Here is an 18,808-nt window from a genome sequence, read left to right as displayed (position 1 = left end):
ATATACTCTAGAGTGCGAGCTCACACCACTCGAGTCTTTGATCAAAGAATGAAGGCTTCCTTTGCTTCTGAACTGAACTTGGTCTTGTTTTATTGGCTCAAATGACACCAGGCAGAAGTAGCCTTGTTGGGCACCTGTAGGAGGGTTGGTAACAAAATTTTGGCAACCACAAAGGGATAGATCATGGCCTTTTTGCCTACACCTATTCACTGGGCTCGCCAATGCAGGGTTCAACAGTCGCATTCTCCATAGTCACTTCTGGTTTGGTAAAGGAAAGTGGCCAGACCGGTGAGCCAAGAGGAAAGACCAGGAAAAGGCCAGTTATTAAAGACCGCTAGGCAAAATAGAATAAGGATGCTCAATCTGAGTTCAAGGAAAGGCACTGAAGATGCCTGAGTGTAGAAGGGTCCCAACATAGGTATGTGACAGTGGCTTCACCTCTTTCAGTCAGTGCCAGTTTCTCTGAAGTGGACTGGGGAGCTCTGTGAGCCACTCACAAGACCAGGAACCCCATTATTAAGAAGCTGTGAGCTGCTGGCAAGAACAGGAAATACCCACTGTGCAACCTCTCCTCCCCTTTCTGCTTGTGAGGTGAATCTTGGGTGATTCTTTTTTTTTTTTTTTTTTTTTTTTTGGCGGTACACAGGCCTCTCACTGTTGTGGCCTCTCCTGTTGCGGAGCACAGGCTCCAGACGCGCAGGCTCAGCGGCCATGGCTCACGGGCCCAGCCGCTCCGCGGCATGTGGGATCTTCCCGGACCAGGGCACAAACCAGCGTCCCCTGCAATGGCAGGCGGACTCTCAACCACTGCGCCACCAGGGAAGCCCTTGGGTGATTCTTTATCAACTGAAGTTCCAAGGGCTCTCCTCCCAGTACCAGTACAGAATTCCAGCTTCCCAGCAATATAGTGAGTATCCTGTTGGGAATCCCACGTGCTTTTAGCTCTCACCAAGCAGGAAGTCTGCAAACTCCTCCTTTTCTGCAGAGGACAAAAGAGAAGACCACCATCTCAGACAGCTGTGCCACTCCCTAATGTACCAAGTTGGTCAGGAACTAATGTGGCTAACCTGTTCTGGCCCAGAGGCAGTCCCATCTAAACTCCTGCGGGATATTCTGACTGAGGAAAGACTAAATACAAATTCAAGGGGGAGGAGTCTGACATAGCCGATTGCAGGGAGCTCTGTGACCTGGCGGTACCAAACCACCCCCCTCAAACATGATCTAATTGATGTTCAAACTGATAGATTCCTGGATCAGAACTAACCTTTAAATGGTAGCAATAAAAAAAAAGCTTTGTGAGGAGTTGAGCCAAACCCAATCCTAACTTGCAAAAGAAGGCAAGCTGAAATTGAAGGTATGAGACCATCAATCTTGTGGCATATCTCAGATGGAAAAAATCAGCAAACTAGCCAAGAAAAGGATTACTGACCAAAAGTAAAGGAAAAGGGCTAACAGGACTTACGTGTGATTGATTCATTATAAGGAATTGGCTGACTGGCTCACGCAACTACAGAGGCTAACAAATCCCAAGATCTGTAAGGTGAATGAAGACGATTAAGAAATGGTTTATAATCCACCTTCCACAGAGGAAAGACAATCTGGATACAGTTGTGGAGACCAGGCATCCTCCTGGACACACTCAGATTGGTTCAAGGTGGCAGAGTAGAAGGATGTACGCTCACTCCCTCTTGTGAGAGCACCAGAATCACAACTAACTGCTGAACAATCATGACAAGAAGACACTGGAACTCACCAAAGAAGATACTCCACATCCAAAGACAAAGGAGAAGCCACAATGAGACAATAGGAGGGGAACAATCATAATAAAAACAAATCCCATAAACGCTGGGTGGGTGACTCACAAACTGGAGAACAATTATACCACAGAGGTCCACCCACTGAAGTGAAGTTTCTGAGCCCCACATCAGCTTCCCAACCTGGGGGTCTGGCAACAGGAGGAGGAATTCCTAGAGAATGAGACTTTGAAGGCTAGCGGGATTTGATTGCAAGATCTCAACAGGACTGAGGGAAAGAGAGACTCTACTCTTGGAGGGCACACAAAACTAATGTGCACATCAGGACCTAGGGGGAAGGAGCAGTGACCCACAGGAGACTGAACCAGACCTAAATGCTGGTGTTGGAGGGTCTCCTGCAGAGGCAGAGGCTGGCTATGGCTCACCGCAGGGACAAGGACACTGGCAGCAGAAGTTCTGGGAAGTACTCCTTGGCATGAGCCCTCCCAGAGTCCACCAAAGAGCCTGTAGGCTCCAGTGCTGGGTCACCTCAGGCCAAACAACTAACAGGGAGGGAACTCACTCCCAACCATCAGCAGAGAAGGAAATTAAAGTTTGACTGAGCTATGCCCACCAGAGCAACACTAAGCTCTACCCACCACCAGTCTCCTCCATCAGGAAGCTTGCACAGACTCTTAGATAGCCTCATCCACAAGAAAGAAGACAGCAGAATCAAGAAGAATTACAATCCTACAGCCTGTGGAATGAAAACCACATTCACAGAAAGGTGGACAAAATGAACAGGCAGAGGACTATGTACCAGATGAAGGAACAAGATAAATCCAGAAAAACAACTAAATGAAGTGGAGATAGGCAACGTTCCAGAAAAAGAATTCAGAATAATTATAGTGAAGATGATCCAGGACCTTGGAAAAAGAATGGAGGCAAAGATAAAGAAGATACAAGAAATGTTTAATAAAGACCTAGAAGATTTAAAGAACAAATAAACAGATAAACAATACAATAACTGAAATGAAAAATACACTAGAAGGAATAAATAACAGAATAACTGAGGCAGAAGAACAGATAAGTGACCTGGAAGACAGAATGGTGGAATTCACTGTTGCAGAACAGAATAAAGAAAAAAAGAATGAAAAGAAATGAAGACAGCCTAAGAGACCATTGGGACAACATTAAATGCAAAAACATTTGCATTCTAGGGGTCCCAGAAGAAGAGAGAGAGAAAGGAACCGAGAAAATAATTGAAGAGTTTATAGTCAAAAACTTCTCTAACGTGGGAAAGGTAATAGCCATCAAAGTCCAGGAAGCACAGAGAGTCCCAGGCAGGATAAACCCAAGGAGAAACACACCAAGACACAGAGTACTCAAACTGACAAAAATTAAAGACAAAGAAAAATTATTAAAAGCAACACGGGAAAACAACAAATAACATACAAGGGAACTCCCATAAGGTTAACAGCTGATTTCTCAGCAGAAACTCTACAAGCCAGAAAGGAGTGGCACGATATATTTAAAGTGAAAGGGAAGCAACTACAAATAAGATTACTCTACCCAGCAAGGATCTCATTCAGATTTGATGGAAAAATCAAAAGCTTTACAGACAAGTAAAAGCTAAGAGAACTCATCACCACCAAACCAGCTCTACAACAAATGATAAAGGAACTTCTCTAAGTGGGAAACACAAGAGAAGAAAAGGACCTACAAAAACAAATCCAAAACAATTAAGAAAATGGTCATAGGAACATACATATCAATAATTAATTTAAATGTGAATGGATTAATGCTCCAAGCAAAAGGCACAGGCTCGCTGAACAGATACAGAAACAAGACCCATATATACATTGTCTACAAGAGACCCACTTCAGACCTAGGGACACAAACAGACGGAAGGTGAGGGGATGGAAAAAGATATTCCATGCAAATGGAAATCAAAAGAAAGCTGGAGTAGCAATAACACCTCACTTACACCAATGGACAGATCATCCTGACAGAAAATAAATGAGGACACACAAGCTTTATATGACACAATAGACCAGACAGACATAATTGATATTTATAGGACATTCCATTCAAAAGCAGCAGATTACACTTTCTACTCAAGTAGGAAGGAACAGTCTCCATGACAGATCACATCTTGGGTCACAAATCAAGTCTTGGTAAATTTAAGAAAACTGAAATTGTATCAAGGATCTATTGTGACCACACTGCTAGGAGATTAGAAATCAATTACAGGGGGAAAAAACGTAAAAAACACAAACACATGGATGCTAACCAACACAGTACTAAATAACCAAGAGATCTCTGAAGACCTCAAAGAGGAAATCAAAAAATACCTAGAGACAAACGAAAATGAAAACACGATGATCCAAAACCTACGAGATGAAGCAAAAGCAGTTCTAAGAGGTAAGTTTATAGCAATACAATCCTACCTCAAGAAACAAGAAACATCTCAAATAAACAACCTAACCTTACACCTAAAGGAACTAGAGAAAGAACAAATAAAACCCAAAGTTTGTACAAGGAAAGAAATCATAAAGATCAGAACAGAAATAAATGAAATAGAAACAAAGAAAACAATAGCAGAGATCAATAAAACTAAAAGCTGGTTCTTTGAGAAGAAAAATAAAATTGATAAACCTTTAGCCAGACTCATCAAGAAGAAGAGGGAGAGGACTCAAATAAATAATATTAGAATTGAAAAAGGAGAAGTTACAATGGACACCACAGAAATACAAAGCATCATAAGAAACTACTACAAGCAACTCTATGCCAATAAAATGAACAAACACAAAGAAATGGACCAATTCTTAGAAAGGTATAACCTTCCAAGACTGAACCAGGAAGAGACAGAAAATATGAACAGACCAATCACAAGCACTGAAATTGAAACTATTATTAAAAATCTTCCAACAAACAAAAGTCCAGGACCAGATGGCTTCACAGGTGAATTCTATCAAACATTTAGAGAAGAGCTAACACCCATCCTTCTCAAACTCTTCCAAAAAATTGCAGAGGAAGGAACACTCACAAACTCATTCTACAAAGCCACCATCAGCCTGATACCAAACCCAGACAAAGACACCACAAAAAAAGAAAACTACAGACCAATATCACTGTGAATATAGATGCAAAAATCCTCAACAAAATCCTAGCAAAGAGAATCCAAAAACACACTAAAAGGAGCACACACCATGATCAAATGGGATTTATCCCAGGGATGCAAGGATTCTTCAATATATGCAAATAAATCAACGTGATACACCATATTAACAAATTGAAGAATAAAAACCATAGGATCATCTCAGTAGATGCAGAAGAAGCTTTTGACAAAATTCAACGCCCATTTATGATAAAAACTCTCCAAAAGTGGGCATAGAGGGAACCTAGTTCAACATAATAAAGGCCATACATGACAAACCCACAGCAAACATCATTCTCAATGGTGAAAAATGCAAAGCATTTCCTCTAAGATCAGGAACAAGACAAGGATGTCCACTCTCACCACTATTATTCAACATAGTTTTGGAAGTCCTAGCCATGGAAATAAGAGAAGAAAAAGAGGGCTTCCCTGGTGGCGCAGTGGTTGAGAATCCGCCTGCCAATGCAGGGGACACGGGTTCGTGCCCCGGTCCAGGAAGATCCCACATGCCGCAGAGCGGCTGGGCCCGTGAGCCATGGCCGCTGAGCCTGTGCGTCTGGAGCCTGCGCTCCGCAATGGGAGAGGCCACAACAGTGAGAGGCCCGTGTACCACAAAAAAAAAAAAAAAAAAAAGAGAAGAAAAAGAAATAAAAGGAATACAAATTGGAAAAGACAAAGTAAAACTGTCACTGTTTGTAGATGACATGATACTATACATAGAGAATCCTAAAGATGCCACCAGAAAACTACTAGAGAGCATCAATGAATTTGCAATGAAGTTGCAGGATACAAAATTAATGCACAGAAATCTCTTGCATTCCTATACACTAACAATGAAAGATCAGAAAGAGAAATTAAGGAAACAATCCCATTCACCACTGCAACTAAAAAAATAAAATACCTAGGAATAAACCTACCTAAAGAGGTAAAAGACCTGTACTCAGAAAACTATAAGACACTGATGAAAGAAGTCAAAGATGACACAAACAGATGGAGAGACACACCATGTTCTTAGATTGGAAGAATCAATATTGTGAAAATGACTATACTACCCAAAGCAATCTACAGATTCAATGCAATCCCTATCAAACTACCAACGGCATTTTTCACAGAACTAGAACAAAAATTCTTAAAATTTTTATGGAGACACAAAAGACCCTGAATAGCCAAAGCAATCTTGAGGGGAAAAAAGAAGCTGGAGGAATCAGACTCCCTGACTTCAGACTATACTACAAAGCTACAGTAATCAAGACAATATGGTACTGGCACAAAAACAGAAATATAGATCAATGGAACACGATAGAAAACCCAGAGAGAAACCCATGCACCTATGGTCAACTAATCTATGACAAAGGAGGCAAAGATATGCAACGCAGAAGAGACAGTCTCTTCAGTAAGTGGTGCTGGGAAAACAGGACAGCCACATGTAAAAGAATGAAAATAGAACATTCCCTAACACCATACAGAAAAATAAACTCAAAATTGATTAAAGACCTAAATGTAAGACGAGACACAATAAAACTCTTAAAGGAAAACATAGGAAGAACACTCTTTGATATAAATCACAGCAAGATCTTTTTTGACCCACCTCATAGAGTAGTGGAAATAAAAACAAAAATAAACAAATGAGACCTAATGAAACTTAAAGGCTCTTGCACTGCAAAGGAAACTATAAATAAGACGAAAAGACAACCCTCAGAATGGGAGAAAATATTTGCAAATGAATCAGTGGACAAAGGATTAATCTCCAAAATACATAAACAGCTCATGCAGCTCAATATTAAAAAAACAAACAACCCAGTCAAAAAATGGGCAGAAGACCTAAATAGACATTCTTCAAAGAAGATGTACAGATGGCCAAAGGGCACATGAAAAGCTGCTCAGCATCACTAATTATTAGAGAAATGCAAATCAAAACTACAATGAGGTATCACCTCACACCAGTTAGAATGGGCATCATCAGAAAATCCACAAACAACAAATGCTGAAGAGGGTGTGGAGAAAAGTGAACCCTTTTGCACTGGTGGTGGGAATGTAAATTGATACAGCCACTATGAAGAACAGTATGGAGGTTCCTTAAAAAACTAAAAATAGAACTACCATATGACCCCGCAATCCCACTACTGGGCATATACCCAGAGAAAACCATAATTCAAAAAGACACATGCACCCCAGTGTTCATTGTAGCACTATTTACAATAGCCAGGTGATGGAAGCAACCTAAATGCTCATTGACAGACGAATGGATAAAGAAGATGTGGTACATATATACAATGGAATATTACTCAGCCATAAAAAGGAATAACATTGGGTCATTTGTAGAGACGTGGATGGACCTAGAGACTGTCAGACAGAGTGAAGTTAGTCAGAAGGAGTAAAACAAATATTGTATATTAATGCATATATGTGGAATCTAGACAAATGGTGCAGACGAACCAGTCTGCAAGGCAAAAACTGAGACACAGATATAGATAACAAATGTATGTACACCCAGGGGGGAAAGGGGGCGGGGATGGTGGTAGTGGTGGGATGAATTGGGAGACTGAGATTGACACATATACACTAATATGTATAATGTAGATAACTAATAAGAACCTGTTGTATAAAAAAATAAAATTCAAAAAATAATTCAAGGGGGACCTCCAGTTTTATCAGAGTCCACACCGTTTGGATGCTTTCTATTTTGGTCTTTTGAGGAATCCATTATTAGTTTTGTGCCAAATTTCCTGAACCAGAAATCTTATTTGGGTCAAATGCTGGGGTATTTACATGACTAATTATAATCCAGGGTCTAACAACCCACCAGAAAAAGTACTCCCTTTGAAGCAGGTCCCAATGGAGAAGAAGGGCTCATCTAGGTACACATCCCATTTACCACTTCTGACCTGTATAGCTGTAAAAGTCATAGTAAGGGGTTGTGGGAAAATCCAGAGGGGTTCCTGAATCTGAGTAGGGGAATCTTTCAGACCCATGACCCTACCTGGGTTGACACCCAGAACCTCCTCAAAGTACTCCTAATGAGGGAAGAAAAACCAAAGAGAACAGAAACAATGCAGGTCATGCCATTTGCAGACCACGGAATCAAGTGACCTCAGATACCAAACCCAACTGGGACCATCAAGACAATGGAGAAGGGGGTGGAAGACAGAGACTGACTCATTATAAAATTACGATCCTAAAGGGAATCCAAGGAAGAGGACAGAAACCTGTCAGTTGGAATTAGATAAAGGAAATCAATCAGGAGCCAACAGAAAACACTCCAGGATTCCTAGAGCACCTCAGGGAATGCCTCTAAATCTACTACCACTGACCCTGAGTCATTGGAAGGGAATGCAATCCAAAGGTCATATTTTATTTCCCCAAATGCCCCCAACATTAGGCATAAACTTCAGAAAATGGAAACAGACCAGCTGCCCCTACCTATCACCTGGTCAAGGTTGCCTACTGAGGGTTGAGGGTGTTTAATAACCCAGATACAGAGGAAGAAAAGTCAGAGAATAAAAAGGCCCAGAGGCAAGCTGTTGCCCTTCAATGTCAATTGGTTGGCATGGGAATCTGAACTAACTGCCCATGGAGACACTCAACTCTGGTGAGTGGTGCCCAACTCCCACTGAGGGATAGCAAGCCAAGGAAACTAGGACCCAATCATTGCACCATATGTAAACCAGAGGGACACTGAAAAGGAGAATGCCCTCACTGCCCCCAAAGGGAAATGGCAGATCCTGGCCACTACCCTCAAAGGCAGATGGTCCAAATAGATGGAGAACGATGGGGCCAGAGGACTCCTAAGCCAGGACTCCAACTGATCCCCAAGGAGCCCTGGTTGACACTGGACTTAGGGGAGAAAACTGTCAAATTCTTAGCTGACACCAGAGCCACTTACTCAGTTCTGAACATCAGATCAGGTAAACTCAGTCATAAGAGGTGTAAAATTACAGGGATATCAGGGCAGGCCCAACAACAGACACTCATAGAGCCATTAGAATATAAATTGGATGAACACATGCTCACCCATTCCTTCCTGTATATCCCTGAATACTCTATATTATCCCTGCTAGGAAGAAATATCTTACATAAATTGGGGGCTACTATCCACCTAATGGGAGACAAACTGGAGATTGTTATCATCTTAGACAAATGGCACAAGATGATAATGTTAATGGCTGAGGTAAAAACTTCCCCAGACAGAGCAAGTTGATCTCCCTGGAGTAAATCTCTAATAAATCAGGGACAGGTGGAACAAGATGTAGGAGCCAGTCCTGTGATAGTCCATCTAAAACCTGGACACACATGGCCCAATAGAAAACAGTATCCTGGAGAGGCCTTGTTGGGCATTGCCATTATGCAGAGCCTTAATTGACCAGGGCTTTATTAGACCATGCCAATCAGTCTGTAATACCCCTTTCTCCCTGTAAAGAAACCCAGTGGGGAATGCCAGATTGTACAGGACCTCAGGGCAGTCAGTGAAGCCACCTGGGATATACATCCAGTAGTCCCTAATCTCAAACCATGCTGGCCACTCTACCATCCACCAGGACCTGGTATTCTGTATCAGATTTTTTTTTTTTTTTTTTTTTTTTTGCTGTATGCGGGCTTATCCCATTGTGTAGCACAGGCTCCGGACGCGCAGGCTCAGCGGCTATGGCTCACGGGCCTAGCCACTCCACGGCATGTGGGATCTTCCCGGACTGGGGCACGAACCCATGTCCCCTGCATCGGCAGGCGGACTCTCAACCACTGCGCCACCAGGGAAGCCGTGTATTAGATTTTAAAGATGCCTTCTTCTGTATTCCATTAGCTCCACAGTCACAAGAAATATTTGCTTTTGAATGGCAGGACCCAAACACGCAACAAAAACAACAATACTGCTGGACAGTCCTGCCCCAAGGATTCAAAAATTCCCCCACCATCTTTGGGGAAACTTTAGCTAAAGACCTGAAAGATCTACATCTGAAGGAGGGAACACTCCTCCAGTATGTAGACAACATTCTGATTGCCAGCCCTACTAAGGGGTTTCTGACAAAAATACTGTAATCACCCATAAAGGATATAAGGTGTCCAAAAAAAAAGGGGGGGCGCAAATATTATAAACTCAGGTGACTTACCTAGGCTTCATTCTTTTTTTTAAAATTTATTTATTTATTTTGGCTGCGCCAGGTCTTAGTTGCAGCATGCAGGATCTTTGTTGTGGCATGCAGACTTCTTAGTTGCAGCATGTGGACTCAGTTGCAGCATGCATGTGGGATCTAGTTCCCCAACCAGGGATCGAACCCGGACCCCCTGCATTGGGAGTGTGGAGACTTACCCACTGGACCACCAGGGAAGTCCCTAGTCTTCATTTTTATAGAAGGCCAGAGAAGCCTACCCCAGGAGCGAGAAGAAGCCATTTGCTGCCCCACCCCTCCTAAAACTAGAAAACAGCATTCGGGGGTGGCCAGGTTTTGCCCATCTGGATCCCTAATTACGGCCTAATAACTAGACTTCTAAACATAAAGTTGAAAGGAAAGGATAATGATCCTTTTGAATGGAATTCAGAATATGAAGAGGCCTGTCAAGAGCTGAAAAAGCAATAACTTCAGGCCCCGACCCTAGCCCTCTCAGATTTAGCTAAACCCTTCGACCTTTACATTCATGAGAGAAGGGGAACTACCTTTGGCACATCAGCTCAAAAACTAGGACCCCTTACTCCAGTGGTTGCTTATTTCTCTAAACAATTAGATCAAACTGCTAAGGCATGGCCTCCTTGCCTATGGGCAGTAAGAGCTACCACATCCCTGCTAAAGGAGACTGAAAGTTAGTGAGCTCCCAGACCCAAGTCAAAGAAGCACAAAACCTATCCCCAGGGACTTCTGCCCCAAAGGTGGAACTGATAGTCCTCACCTGAGCCTAAGAGCTCGGGACAGGGAAGATCTTAAATGTTTATACAGATTCCCAGTATGCGTATGCCATCCTACATGCACATGGTCTATTTGGAAGGAAACGGGTATGCTTACTGCAGAGAATAAACAGTTGAAATATGGCTTAAGCATACTGAAGCTCTTAGAAGCAGCACAGCTTGCAAAAAAAGGTGTCATTGATTCACTGTAGGTGTCACCAAAACGGGAATGCAGAAGTAATAAAGGAAAACAACAAGGCAGATGCAACTGCCAAAAGGGCGGCCCTAGAACCAGTAACTTGGCAATTACCCCTCATACCTTGAAGGCCAAATCCATCCAATTATTACCCAATCCACAGTAAGGAAGAGTTAGACAAAGCCCAAAAACAGGGCTTCAGTAGAGAACGAGGAGGCCATGAGTGGCTAGTTGATGAACGTGGGCAATACTTCTTTTCCCCAACTGCAGCTTGTCAAGCCATCAGAAAGGCTCATCAAGGAACTCACTGTGGGAGGGAAGCCCTACATAATTGGTTAGTTAAGGTCATGGTAACTCCTGACATGAAAAGTATAATCAGCTGAATTGTTGAGATATGTCCCATCTATACAATGAACAACTCCAATACCAGATCTCCCAGAGGCCCCCAGATAAGGCCCATTCAGACCGGAGGGACATATCCTGGAGAAGATTGGCAGATTGATTTCACCGTCATACCCAGAGTACCTGGCAATTTCAGGTATATCTCTTGGTACAAGTAAACACATTTCCTGGTCAGATAGAAGCATTCCCCACTAGTTCCAGTTTTTGAGCTAATACCCCAAGGGCGAGTCCCCTTTTCTCATTTCTCGTTCAGCTGAAGTGACTAGGGCATTACTAAAAGAAACAATCCTCAGGTTTGGGATCCCAGGATCCCTACAAAGTGATAATGGTCCAGCATTTGTGTCTCAAGTGACGAAGGGGATAACAAGTGGCCTGGGCATAAAATGGACCTTGCACTCAGCCCGGAGACTCTTCACTGGGGAAAGTAGAGAGGTCCAATCAGACCTTGAAAAGGGCCTTAGCCAAACTATGTCAGGAAACTCAAGAAAATCAGATTAAGTTGCTTCTGATTGCCCTGCTCCACATGCAGTTAGCTCCAAGGAGTAAGTTAAAGTTAAGTGCTTTTGAACTCATGTATGGTAGACCCCTTCCCAAACCCAAGAGAAGGGGTACTTTAGCCCCCTTGAAATGGAACAACTCAAGTATGCCCTCCAGGTAGGAGAAACCATGATAGCCCCTATGGAATATGGTAACCAGGTGCTGCCTGCACCCACTGACCTGGCCCTGCACCCCTTCCAGCCAGGAGACTGGGTGAACCTAAAAACCTGGAAAACTGGCAACCAACAAAACCAACTCACTCCTAAGTGGAATGACCTCACTTGGTGATCCTAACCACCCATTCTGCCCTGAAGTTGCAGGGATCATTCTGTGGGTATATCACACTCAAGTGAAGAGGGCTCCTGAGCCCCAACCTCTGAGAGACAACCTGGGGTGATGGAACCCCTTGACTACTCGTGTGAACCACTCTCTGCCCTGAAGCTTCTCTTCTGAAAAACAACAAAAGTGTGACCAGGGATATTCAGGCCAAGGCAGTGAGCCTCAGCATCAGGGCACACTTTTGCCTATAAGCAAAAGACCTAGATACCTGCATTTTTAGGAAAAAATTTGTCATGTGACCATTATTCTCTTGTTAATATTTGAGCCACATATCTTAAATTGTCTGGTGTCCTTTGTCTCCAAAAGGTTAGACAAATGGTGGGTGCTCAGGGGTATGAACAGTTAGTGTTAAGGCCTGGTGACAAACGTATCTACAGGCAGCTGGGGAGAAGTTCTGCTCCTCTAACCAGGGTTATGGTGACTGACACCCAAAATCAGCAGGAAGAAGTTACAGAACATGGACCTTTGCCCCTCAGCACCCCTCAAGAGTGAGGAGCAGGTCAAAAGACAGAGGAGGGATCTTTAACCAGCAATGCTCATTAACAACTCCCGGGAAATAAAAACAGAATCTGGGTAGTAAAATAAAGTCTAAGTTTTGTTTTTTCCTTTGCGCTTCGTCTAGTTTCACTTGCTCACAGGGGACCGCTTGCAGAGACCTTGCACCCAGCACTTTGGACCACAGTTCCTCAGCAGCGGGTTGCACGTGTAGATGCTGTGCCGGGCACTGTGATCTGCAGCATGAGCAGCACAGCTGTGCCAGCCCAGGGAGAACTCCGTCCTTTCCCTCCCTGATGAGGAGATCCCTAGAAAGCAGCCTCGCCCACGGCCTGCCGGGAAAAGCACTAGTTCGCACCTCTCCATTCTCTGATCCAAGAATAAAGCTTTCCTTTGCTTCTGAACCGAACCTGGTCTCGTTCTATTGACTCAAACGACACTGCACAGAAAGACCCTTGTTGGGGACTGACTCGGGAAGGTTGGTAACAAAAGCAAAATGAAATAAAACATCTCCTGACCTTACAATTCCCTCCAGATACTGTACCAATTCTCTTTTCTCCCTTACAGTAAAATATTACAAAAACTCTCTACACACATCATTTCTATTTCTTCACCTTCTATTACCTTCTCAATCTACTTCATTCTCAAAAATAACCTGAAAGTTCTTCATGCTAAGATTATCAAAAACATCCACTCCTCTGACATCATATTACTTGACCACGCAGAAGCACTGACCCCACTGTATACTGTCTCATTCTTTTTAATTTTTTTTTTTTTTTGTGTGTGTGTGTGTGTGGTATGCGGGCCTCTCACTGCTGTGGCCTCTCCCGTTGCGGAGCACAGGCTCCAGACGCGCAGGCTCAGCAGCCATGGCTCACGGGCCCAGCCGCTCCGCGGCATGTGGGATCTTCCCGGACCGGGGCACGAACCCGTGTCCCCTGCATCGGCAGGCGGGCTCTCAACCACTGCGCCACCAGGGAAGCCCTCATTCTTTTTAAAAAAAAATAAATTTATTTATTTTATTTTTTGGCTGTGTTGGGTCTTCGTTGCTGTGCATGGGCTTTCTCTAGTTGCAGCAAGTGGGGGCCACTCTTCGTTGCAGTGCGCGGGCTTCTCACCATGGTGGCTTCTCTTGCTGTGGAGCACGGTCTCTAGGCGTGCGGGCTTCAGTAGTTGTGTCACATGGGCTCAACAGTTGTGGCTCGCAGGCTCTAGAGCGCAGGCTCAGTAGCTGTGGTGCACAGGCTCAGTTGCTCTGCAGCATGCGGATGTTCCTGGACCAGGGCTCGAACCCGTGTCCCCTGCATTGGCAGGCGGATTCTTAACCACTGTGCCACCAGGGAAGTCCTATTGTCTCATTCTTGAATTGCTCTCCTCTTAGTTTCCCTGACATCATCTTCCAGTGTGGCCACTCTATTTCAGTCTCTTTTGCCTGCTCTTCATCTAAGTGTTAGAAATTCACCTGGATCAGTTTTCTCCCCACATTTTCTTCAGGTGATCTCATCTAATTATGTAGCTTTTGAAACCATCTATACTGACAACTCCCAAATTTATGTATCTGTTTCACACTCTGAGCCCCCACGGTTGTATATCCAACTATCTACTTGACATCTCTCAGCAATTTTACATGCATCTCAATATACCAAAATAAAACTTGAAGATGGCATATTAAGGAGAGTAGGCAAGTTGACAAAATTCAATAAGACATTTAACAACTTCTGATGCATTCTGACCCAGCATTTCTCAGAATTAATATTCTAGCATCCGTGGAATTTTGTATTAGGCTTTAGTAGATCTATTTGATTTGTTAGACTTCAATCAACACTAAATGCAGCATGGTATTTAGACTGTTAATTTCAGCCCCTCTTTAAATGGTGGATATTTTTCCAAATGACCTATCATATTGAACAAAAATTGTCTTCTAAGACATTTTTTAAAGCTTCTCACTAGTGTCTACTGAATTAGTGGTCAAATATTAAACCATAAAAATCATCCATTAGTAGCTAGGAAACATACGATCCAAGATGGAATAAACTTGGTAATCATTTTGACAGGGGCGAAACTGAAGTGAGAGACCTTACTTCATCCACAGAGCAAAGTGTGAGGAAGTGTGATAAAAACACTGCCCTTCAGCACTGTGCTCCACCAGACACTGGTGTCTGGGGTTGAAGAAGCGGAGCCATCAGAAGCAGCCTCACTCCATGTGGGTATCTGCAGTCGGCTGAGCTTTGAACAAGCTGGCACCCAGTCCCTACTTCGGCACGGGCACACAGTCTAAAACCTGCTCTTCGGCACAGATGCATTGGCATAAAATCTGTCCTTAGGCCCAGAAACTGGGAATTTTGGCTATAGTTAGATAATGCGTCATTCCAACAAAGTGATTGAAACTGCATGGGGTGGGCAAATTTGATAAAATGCAGCAGGCAGAGCAGGAAGAATTCAGACATTTGTTGGCAAAAGATCCAGAATTTTAAGGAGGAAAAAACATACTTTGTGAGGAAATCTTCTGGAAGAATGTATGCCAGACTGTGAATAGTAGTTATCAAGAAAAGAAAGTATTATTGGAAATTTTTAAAGTATATATTTCTATTATTTTGATTTTTTTTAAAACTAGATATAAGGAAAAAATACAAATAATTGGAAAGCAATTTTTAAATGCCACACCCATAACCTATTCACCAGCAATCAATTCCCAGATCTTTACTTTTAGATCTCTGGAAGGGAAATTTGGAATTTCTTCCTTGGGATAGTATATAATTTCCTTCACTGATGTAAAAAGATTCCTTTTTTCCTTTAGGGAGCAAAATTCCCACAAAGTTTCAATGTGAGGCTGGTTCATGTGTATAAAATAAAAGACTTTTAGTTCATCTTCAATAAAACAGAATATTCTTTAAACCAATTATTTTTACTAGGAGGGAAAATGATTTCAGCAACTGAAATGTTTAGCCAAGATACTGGATGGTGCTTTTTACCTGCCATAGCAATTAAAATGTCTCTAATAAAATACCACTGAGATAAATTAGAGTCCTTTATTCAGAGCTCATCAGAGAAGATATAATTTATAGCATTGACTATAACATGTTAAAAAGTCTCTATTTGAAAGCTAATTCCATGATAAATTTTAATCATGTGGATAGAACTAGCTTCAAAGCTGTATTAATTATACATTTAAGCTCTACATACAAACTCGTACATTACAGTACAGCCAGAACATGTAAAATATAGTCTGAACCAAATTAAAATATGCCAAATTCCTCAGCAGTTATTTGCTTTTGATATACTATAGTTATTTCAGCCCATTCTTTATAAACATTGAATTACTGCTGTGTTTTCTTAGCCATTTTGCTTCCTTAGAAAGAACTCCAGGCTCTGGTTAACTCCATGGCCTGATTTTCTACTTTCACAGAGCACAAAGCAGATATCCATCCAAGATAAATACCTTAATAAAAGGGGTGAAAATTGCTGGCAAGTTTCACCTCCTTATCCCAAAGTCTGTTCACTCCAGCCACTGTAATTCCTAGTCTCACCCTCCTATTACTCTCTCTCTAGGTTTTCATCTCTGGCATTAAAATCACAGGGCACGTCACCAGAGTCCCTGTTAAGTACAGGCATGCACTCCCTGTTTCAAAAACAGCCTAAAGCAGCAGCCAGTCAGCAAACCTACCAGTCTTCGACAAGATAAGAAGCTTGTTCCATATGTAAATGAACATTTCATTCTCCATCTAGAAAGTCTTGGTACCGAGAAAAGATCAAGTGAATTGAATAGTGTGCTTAGTGCTGTCACTGAGTATTACATGTATGTAATACCTCACGCAGTAAAAAAGTCAAAAGAAAATTTGTAGATTAAAAATTTAGCCTATTTCACTTCTCCTGTCCCCTAGTTTCCTACTTTCATTCCCTGGAGGTAACTTGATCATTTTACAGATGTTCAATGCATATAAAAGCATACAAGTGTAAAACAAACAACAACGACAAAAACAACAAAAACTTGTACTATACACCATATTCTTCCCTTTACTCTTTTAACATTATATATTGGAAACTGTCCAAAATCAGTACATATAGAACAGCTTCATTCTTTAAAAGGTTGCATAGAATCCCATGCCATTCAGGTACATAATTTACTTAACCAGTGTCCTAATATAGATATTTATGCTGCTTCCAATTTTTTTGTTATTTCAAACAGCTCTATAAGGAATATCCTTGTATATTTGTCACTTAAGACATGACAAGCATAGCTGTGGATAAATTCCCAGAGTAGTATTGCAGGATCAAAGAATATATGCATTTGTAATTTTGATAAGATATTGTTAAATAGCCTTTTATAGAGTTTATACCAAATTATATAACTAATAGCAGTGTATTGAATACCTATTTTCTCACACCCCTTTCAATATAGCATGCTATCAAAATTCTTTTATCTTTGCCAAACTAACAAGGGAAAATGGCACTTCCTTGTAGTTGTAACTTAATTTTTTCCCTATTATATATTAAGTGAATACCTTTTCATATGTTAAGACCCATTTATATTTCCTTTGATACCAACTGTTTTGATCCTTTGTCCATTTCTTATAGTACTATTGGTCTTCTTCTCACATATTTATTTATATATGCTGAGAAACATATCCTTTGGTCTATGTCATGAGCTGCAGACAAAATATTTTCCCCTGGCTTGTCATTTATGTTTTTTCCTTTGTTTATGGATTTTAATGACAAGATAATTTTATTTTAATTTTATATGGTCAAATTAATCTCTTTTAATTTAAGATTTCTTAGTTTTGGATTAACCCTAGAAATGCCTTCTTAACCTTGAAATGTTTTACATACACACACACACACACACACACACACACACACACACCTGTGTGAATACATACATAATATTTCTATAGGATAGTTTTTACTTTTATTTTTAAATTTAAATCTTTGAAACATTTGGAATTTAGGGGAAAAAATGAGGTAAGAGTCCAAAAATAATTTTATTTTCCAGATTACTATCCAGTTGTCCCAATACCATTTATTAAATAATTCATCACTTACCTACTGATTTGCTATGCCATTCTTGCCATACACTAATATCCAACACATATTTGTGTCTACCTACAGACTTTTTTCTATTCCATTTATCTGCATGTTTATTCATGTATTATTATTACATTAATGCAATTACTATAACTCTATATTTTAAAATATGGGAGAGACTGTAACTTGTTACTCTTCTTTGCCCAGACTTTTCTTGAATATTTTTCCCTATTTTCCATGTGACTCAACCCTTCCAGTTCAAAAAACAAATGAACAAATAAATAACACTCTTATTTTATTTACTGATATAGAATTTATTACTTACATTAGGAAGAGCTGATATCTTTATAACATTGAATCTTCCTATTTAAGAAAATGTATGCTTTCCTTATTTGTACAGATTTTGTATATTTCTTGTTAAATTTATTTCTATAAATTTTTTTTCTATTGTAAATGTGATATTTTCTTCCATTATAACTTCCAGTTGGTTATTGTCTGTATATATGAAAGTTGCTTGCTGTTTATTATTGTACTCACCCATTTATAAATTCTTCTATTGTTTGTTACAATTGTTCAGTTGATTCTTTTGTATATTCATGTAAGCAAGTATAACATTTGCAAATAATGATAATATTACATGTTTTTTCAAATATATATGCCTCATTCTCTCCTCTCTAATTGTACTGACAAGTACCTTCAGAACCATGCTAAAAAAGTAGTAGTGAGTGCTCACTTGGGCAACACATATGCTAAAATTGGAGCAATACAGAGAAGATTAGCATGGCTTCTGAGCAAGGACGACACAGAAATTTGTGATACGTTCCATATTTTTTCTCCTCAGGCATAGGACACAAAAGCAAAAATAAACAAATGGGACTACATCAAAATAAATAGCTTTGCACAGCAAAGGAAACTATCAACAAAACAAAAAGGCAGCCTACAGAATGAGAGAAGGTATTTGCAATATCACATGTATCCAATAAGGGGTTGATATTTGAAATACATAAAGAACTCATACAACTCAATATAAAAAAAACAAAAAAACAACC

General features: G+C 41.0%; 1 non-coding gene across 1 annotated transcript; it reads left to right on the top strand.

The window, feature by feature from the left end:
- The first annotated feature begins 18,484 nt into the window (after window positions 1-18,484).
- Window positions 18,485-18,591, top strand: LOC131757923 (U6 spliceosomal RNA). Its single transcript, XR_009336068.1, has one exon. It is a non-coding gene; the product is annotated as a U6 spliceosomal RNA (small nuclear RNA).
- Window positions 18,592-18,808: the final 217 nt, after the last annotated feature.

Source organism: Kogia breviceps, chromosome 5 (genome assembly GCF_026419965.1).
Source record: "Kogia breviceps isolate mKogBre1 chromosome 5, mKogBre1 haplotype 1, whole genome shotgun sequence".
Taxonomy (NCBI): domain Eukaryota; kingdom Metazoa; phylum Chordata; class Mammalia; order Artiodactyla; family Physeteridae; genus Kogia; species Kogia breviceps.
The sequence above is the reverse complement of the archived record's forward strand: the minus strand, read 5'-3'. Positions and strand labels throughout refer to the sequence as shown.